The sequence below is a fragment of the Sturnus vulgaris genome, unplaced genomic scaffold (assembly GCF_052056855.1).
Source record: "Sturnus vulgaris isolate bStuVul1 unplaced genomic scaffold, bStuVul1.hap1 Scaffold_168, whole genome shotgun sequence".
NCBI classification, from domain to species: Eukaryota; Metazoa; Chordata; class Aves; order Passeriformes; family Sturnidae; genus Sturnus; species Sturnus vulgaris.
Genome location: NW_028276080.1, coordinates 52,167 through 60,000, shown reverse-complemented (window position 1 = coordinate 60,000; position 7,834 = coordinate 52,167).

Here is a 7,834-nt window from a genome sequence, read left to right as displayed (position 1 = left end):
GAGCGGGCGGGGCCCCGGCTTAAGGCCGGGCAGAAAAGGGGCGAGGCGCCGCCGCCTCGCCCGCCACCATCCCCGGGGGAGCGAGCGGGCGCCCGGCTCCCCGTTGTCACGAAACCGGCAGCAGCCGGGCCGGAGCGGGACACACTCGCGGCTTTCTCGCCCTCTCTCTGGGCCTTTTTCTCGCTTCTCCCCCGCCTGGAACAACGCAGCCTCGCCTGGGCCGGGGGAGCGCGGTGGCTCTCGGATCGCATCGCTCTCTCTGGGGGCTTTCTCGCTTCTCCCCCGGACTGAACCCGCAGCCTCGGCCTGGGCCGGGGAGCGGCTCTCGGATCGCATCGGTCTCTCTGGGGGCTTTCTCGCTTCTCCCCCGACTGAGCACGCAGCCTCGCCTGGGCCGGGGAGCGGCTCTCGGATCGCATCGGTCTCTCTCTCTGGGCTAACCTGTCCCAGTCGAACTGGGTAAGACGGGAAGCCGGACGAAGCCACGCGACTCGCCCCGACATCGGCGGTGTTCTTCTGGCCCTGGCGACCGCACGCGCGTCCGCCCTTCTCCGCCACGGACACAGGCACGGCAACAGCCTGTGGGGATACGGCCCGTCACCTCGTTCCCATAATACGGACAGATGGGCCCGAAGCGGCGGAGGCCGGAAAGAGAACCGATGTACGTGACCGAGGGGGCGCAGTGGCGCACGCCGCCTTCTACGATGACATAGCCGGAGGCAGCGAGAAACAGCGACCCCTTGGAGTACTTCCAGGCCGGCGGCGGACAACAGGTCTACCAGCCATGAAACGGGCAACAGGTCTACCGACGGCTTGCTGCGGACAACAGGTCTACCCAGCCATGAAACGGGCAACAGGTCGACCAAGCTGCGGACAACAGGTCTACCCAGGGCATGCTGCGGACACCAGGTCTACCCACGGCTTGCTGCGGACAACAGGTCTACCCAGGCATGAATCGGGCAACAGGTCTACCAAGCTGCGGACACCAGGTCTACCCACGGCATGCTGCGGACAACAGGTCTACCCACGGCTTGCTGCGGACACCAGGTCTACCCAGCCATGAAACGGGCAACAGGTCTACCCACTCAATGCTGCGGACACCAGGTCTACCCAGCCATGAAACGGGCAACAGGTCTACCAAGCTGCGGACACCAGGTCTACCCAGGGCATGCTGCGGACACCAGGTCTACCCACTCAATGCTACGGACAACAGGTCTACCCAGCCATGAAACGGGCAACAGGTCTACCAAGCTGCGGACAACAGGTCTACCCAGGGCATGCTGCGGACACCAGGTCTACCCACGGCTTGCTGCGGACAACAGGTCTACCCAGCTGCGGACACCAGGTCTACCCAGGGCATGAAACGGGCAACAGGTCTACCAAGCTGCGGACACCAGGTCTACCCAGGGCATGCTGCGGACACCAGGTCTACCCACGGCTTGCTGCGGACAACAGGTCTACCCAGCCATGAAACGGGCAACAGGTCTACCAAGCTGCGGACACCAGGTCTACCCAGGGCATGCTGCGGACACCAGGTCTACCCACGGCTTGCTGCGGACACCAGGTCTACCCAGCCATGAAACGGGCAACAGGTCTACCAAGCTGCGGACACCAGGTCTACCCAGGGCATGCTGCGGACACCAGGTCTACCAACTCAATGCTGCGGACAACAGGTCTACCCAGCCATGAAACGGGCAACAGGTCTACCAAGCTGCGGACACCAGGTCTACCCAGGGTATGCAGCGGACACCAGGTCTACCAACTCAATGCTGCGGACAACAGGTCTACCCAGCCATGAAACGGGCAACAGGTCTACCAAGCTGCGGACACCAGGTCTACCCACGGCTTGCTGCGGACACCAGGTCTACCCAGCCATGAAACGGGCAACAGGTCTACCCACTCAATGCTGCGGACAACAGGTCTACCCAGCCATGAAACGGGCAACAGGTCTACCAAGCTGCGGACACCAGGTCTACCCAGGGCATGCTGCGGACAACAGGTCTACCCAGCCATGAAACGGGCAACAGGTCTACCCACGGCTTGCTGCGGACAACAGGTCTACCCAGGCATGAAACGGGCAACAGGTCTACCAAGCTGCGGACACCAGGTCTACCCAGGGCATGCTGCGGACACCAGGTCTACCCAGCCATGAAACGGGCAACAGGTCTACTCACGGCTTGCTGCGGACACCAGGTCTACCCAGCCATGAAACGGGCAACAGGTCTACCAAGCTGCGGACACCAGGTCTACCCAGCCTTGAAACGGGCAACAGGTCTACCAAGCTGCGGACACCAGGTCTACCCAGGGCATGCTGCGGACACCAGGTCTACCCAGCCATGAAACGGGCAACAGGTCTACTCACGGCTTGCTGCGGACACCAGGTCTACCAAGGGCATGCTGCGGACACCAGGTCTACCCAGCCATGAATCGGGCAACAGGTCTACTCACGGCTTGCTGCGGACACCAGGTCTACCCAGCCATGAAACGGGCAACAGGTCTACCAAGCTGCGGACACCAGGTCTACCCAGGGCATGCTGCGGACACCAGGTCTACCCACGGCTTGCTGCGGACAACAGGTCTACCCAGGCATGAATCGGGCAACAGGTCTACCAAGCTGCGGACACCAGGTCTACCCAGGGCATGCTGCGGACACCAGGTCTACCCACGGCTTGCTGCGGACAACAGGTCTACCAACTCAATGCTGCGGACAACAGGTCTACCCAGCCATGAAACGGGCAACAGGTCTACCAAGCTGCGGACACCAGGTCTACCCACGGCTTGCTGCGGACACCAGGTCTACCCAGCCATGAAACGGGCAACAGGTCTACCAAGCTGCGGACACCAGGTCTACCCAGGGCATGCTGCGGACACCAGGTCTACCCAGCCATGAAACGGGCAACAGGTCTACTCACGGCTTGCTGCGGACACCAGGTCTACCCAGCCATGAAACGGGCAACAGGTCTACTCACTCAATGCTGCGGACACCAGGTCTACCCAGCCATGAAACGGGCAACAGGTCTACCAACTCAATGCTGCGGACAACAGGTCTACCCAGCCATGAAACGGGCAACAGGTCTACCAAGCTGCGGACACCAGGTCTACCCACGGCTTGCTGCGGACAACAGGTCTACCCAGGCATGAATCGGGCAACAGGTCTACCAAGCTGCGGACACCAGGTCTACCCACGGCTTGCTGCGGACAACAGGTCTACCCAGCCATGAAACGGGCAACAGGTCTACCAAGCTGCGGACACCAGGTCTACCCACGGCTTGCTGCGGACAACAGGTCTACCCAGCCATGAAACGGGCAACAGGTCTACTCACGGCTTGCTGCGGACACCAGGTCTACCCAGCCATGAATCGGGCAACAGGTCTACCAAGCTGCGGACAACAGGTCTACCCAGCCATGAAACGGGCAACAGGTCTACCAACTCAATGCTGCGGACAACAGGTCTACCCAGCCATGAAACGGGCAACAGGTCTACCAAGCTGCGGACACCAGGTCTACCCAGGGTATGCAGCGGACACCAGGTCTACCAACTCAATGCTGCGGACAACAGGTCTACCCAGCCATGAAACGGGCAACAGGTCTACCAAGCTGCGGACACCAGGTCTACCCACGGCTTGCTGCGGACACCAGGTCTACCCAGCCATGAAACGGGCAACAGGTCTACCCACTCAATGCTGCGGACAACAGGTCTACCCAGCCATGAAACGGGCAACAGGTCTACCAAGCTGCGGACACCAGGTCTACCCAGGGCATGCTGCGGACAACAGGTCTACCCAGCCATGAAACGGGCAACCGGTCTACTCACGGCTTGCTGCGGACAACAGGTCTACCCAGGCATGAAACGGGCAACAGGTCTACCAAGCTGCGGACACCAGGTCTACCCAGGGCATGCTGCGGACACCAGGTCTACCCAGCCATGAAACGGGCAACAGGTCTACCAAGCTGCGGACAACAGGTCTACCCAGCCATGAAACGGGCAACAGGTCTACCAAGCTGCGGACACCAGGTCTACCCAGCCTTGAAACGGGCAACAGGTCTACCAAGCTGCGGACACCAGGTCTACCCAGGGCATGCTGCGGACACCAGGTCTACCCAGCCATGAAACGGGCAACAGGTCTACTCACGGCTTGCTGCGGACACCAGGTCTACCCAGCCATGAAACGGGCAATAGGTCTACCAAGCTGCGGACACCAGGTCTACCCAGGGCATGCTGCGGACAACAGGTCTACCCAGCCATGAATCGGGCAACAGGTCTACTCACGGCTTGCTGCGGACACCAGGTCTACCCAGCCATGAAACGGGCAACAGGTCTACCAAGCTGCGGACACCAGGTCTACCCAGGGCATGCTGCGGACACCAGGTCTACCCACGGCTTGCTGCGGACACCAGGTCTACCCAGGCATGAATCGGGCAACAGGTCTACCAAGCTGCGGACACCAGGTCTACCCAGGGCATGCTGCGGACACCAGGTCTACCCACGGCTTGCTGCGGACAACAGGTCTACCAACTCAATGCTGCGGACAACAGGTCTACCCAGCCATGAAACGGGCAACAGGTCTACCAAGCTGCGGACACCAGGTCTACCCACGGCTTGCTGCGGACAACAGGTCTACCCAGCCATGAAACGGGCAACAGGTCTACCAAGCTGCGGACACCAGGTCTACCCAGGGCATGCTGCGGACACCAGGTCTACCCAGCCATGAAACGGGCAACAGGTCTACTCACGGCTTGCTGCGGACACCAGGTCTACCCAGCCATGAAACGGGCAACAGGTCTACTCACTCAATGCTGCGGACACCAGGTCTACCCACGGCTTGCTGCGGACAACAGGTCTACCCAGCCATGAAACGGGCAACAGGTCTACCAAGCTGCGGACACCAGGTCTACCCAGGGCATGCTGCGGACACCAGGTCTACCCACGGCTTGCTGCGGACAACAGGTCTACCAACTCAATGCTGCGGACAACAGGTCTACCCAGCCATGAAACGGGCAACAGGTCTACCAAGCTGCGGACACCAGGTCTACCCAGGGCATGCTGCGGACACCAGGTCTACCCAGCCATGAAACGGGCAACAGGTCTACTCACGGCTTGCTGCGGACACCAGGTCTACCCAGCCATGAAACGGGCAACAGGTCTACTCACTCAATGCTGCGGACACCAGGTCTACCCAGCCATGAAACGGGCAACAGGTCTACCAACTCAATGCTGCGGACAACAGGTCTACCCAGCCATGAAACGGGCAACAGGTCTACCAAGCTGCGGACACCAGGTCTACCCACGGCTTGCTGCGGACAACAGGTCTACCCAGGCATGAATCGGGCAACAGGTCTACCAAGCTGCGGACACCAGGTCTACCCACGGCTTGCTGCGGACAACAGGTCTACCCAGCCATGAAACGGGCAACAGGTCTACCAAGCTGCGGACACCAGGTCTACCCAGGGCATGCTGCGGACACCAGGTCTACCCAGCCATGAAACGGGCAACAGGTCTACCAAGCTGCGGACACCAGGTCTACCCAGGGCATGCTGCGGACACCAGGTCTACCCAGCCATGAAACGGGCAACAGGTCTACCAAGCTGCGGACACCAGGTCTACCCACGGCTTGCTGCGGACAACAGGTCTACCCAGCCATGAAACGGGCAACAGGTCTACTCACGGCTTGCTGCGGACACCAGGTCTACCCAGCCATGAATCGGGCAACAGGTCTACCAAGCTGCGGACAACAGGTCTACCCAGCCATGAAACGGGCAACAGGTCTACCAACTCAATGCTGCGGACAACAGGTCTACCCAGCCATGAAACGGGCAACAGGTCTACCAAGCTGCGGACACCAGGTCTACCCAGGGCATGCTGCGGACACCAGGTCTACGCAGCCATGAAACGGGCAACAGGTCTACCAAGCTGCGGACACCAGGTCTACCCACGGCTTGCTGCGGACAACAGGTCTACCCAGCCATGAAACGGGCAACAGGTCTACTCACGGCTTGCTGCGGACACCAGGTCTACCCAGCCATGAATCGGGCAACAGGTCTACCAAGCTGCGGACAACAGGTCTACCCAGCCATGAAACGGGCAACAGGTCTACCAACTCAATGCTGCGGACAACAGGTCTACCCAGCCATGAAACGGGCAACAGGTCTACCAAGCTGCGGACACCAGGTCTACCCAGGGTATGCAGCGGACACCAGGTCTACCAACTCAATGCTGCGGACACCAGGTCTACCCAGCCATGAAACGGGCAACAGGTCTACCAAGCTGCGGACACCAGGTCTACCCACGGCTTGCTGCGGACAACAGGTCTACCCAGCCATGAAACGGGCAACAGGTCTACTCACGGCTTGCTGCGGACACCAGGTCTACCCAGCCATGAAACGGGCAACAGGTCTACCAAGCTGCGGACACCAGGTCTACCCAGGGCATGCTGCGGACACCAGGTCTACCCAGCCATGAAACGGGCAACAGGTCTACTCACGGCTTGCTGCGGACACCAGGTCTACCCAGCCATGAATCGGGCAACAGGTCTACCAAGCTGCGGACAACAGGTCTACCCAGCCATGAAACGGGCAACAGGTCTACCAACTCAATGCTGCGGACAACAGGTCTACCCAGCCATGAAACGGGCAACAGGTCTACCAAGCTGCGGACACCAGGTCTACCCAGGGTATGCAGCGGACACCAGGTCTACCAACTCAATGCTGCGGACAACAGGTCTACCCAGGCATGAATCGGGCAACAGGTCTACCAAGCTGCGGACACCAGGTCTACCCACGGCTTGCTGCGGACACCAGGTCTACCCAGCCATGAAACGGGCAACAGGTCTACCCACTCAATGCTGCGGACAACAGGTCTACCCAGCCATGAAACGGGCAACAGGTCTACCAAGCTGCGGACACCAGGTCTACCCAGGGCATGCTGCGGACACCAGGTCTACCCAGGCATGAAACGGGCAACAGGTCTACCAAGCTGCGGACACCAGGTCTACCCAGGGCATGCTGCGGACACCAGGTCTACCCAGCCATGAAACGGGCAACAGGTCTACTCACGGCTTGCTGCGGACACCAGGTCTACCCCGCCATGAAACGGGCAACAGGTCTACCAAGCTGCGGACAACAGGTCTACCCAGCCATGAAACGGGCAACAGGTCTACCAAGCTGCGGACACCAGGTCTACCCAGGGCATGCTGCGGACACCAGGTCTACCAACTCAATGCTGCGGACAACAGGTCTACCCAGCCATGAAACGGGCAACAGGTCTACCAAGCTGCGGACACCAGGTCTACCCAGGGCATGCTGCGGACACCAGGTCTACCAACTCAATGCTGCGGACAACAGGTCTACCCAGCCATGAAACGGGCAACAGGTCTACCAAGCTGCGGACACCAGGTCTACCCAGGGCATGCTGCGGACACCAGGTCTACCAACTCAATGCTGCGGACAACAGGTCTACCCAGCCATGAATCGGGCAACAGGTCTACCAAGCTGCGGACACCAGGTCTACCCAGGGCATGCTGCGGACACCAGGTCTACCCAGCCATGAAACGGGCAACAGGTCTACTCACGGCTTGCTGCGGACACCAGGTCTACCCAGCCATGAAACGGGCAACAGGTCTACCAAGCTGCGGACAACAGGTCTACCCAGCCATGAAACGGGCAACAGGTCTACCCACTCAATGCTGCGGACACCAGGTCTACCCAGGGCATGCTGCGGACACCAGGTCTACCAACTCAATGCTGCGGACAACAGGTCTACCCAGGCATGAATCGGGCAACAGGTCTACCAGGCTGCGGACACCAGGTCTACCCACGGCTTGCTGCGGACACCAGG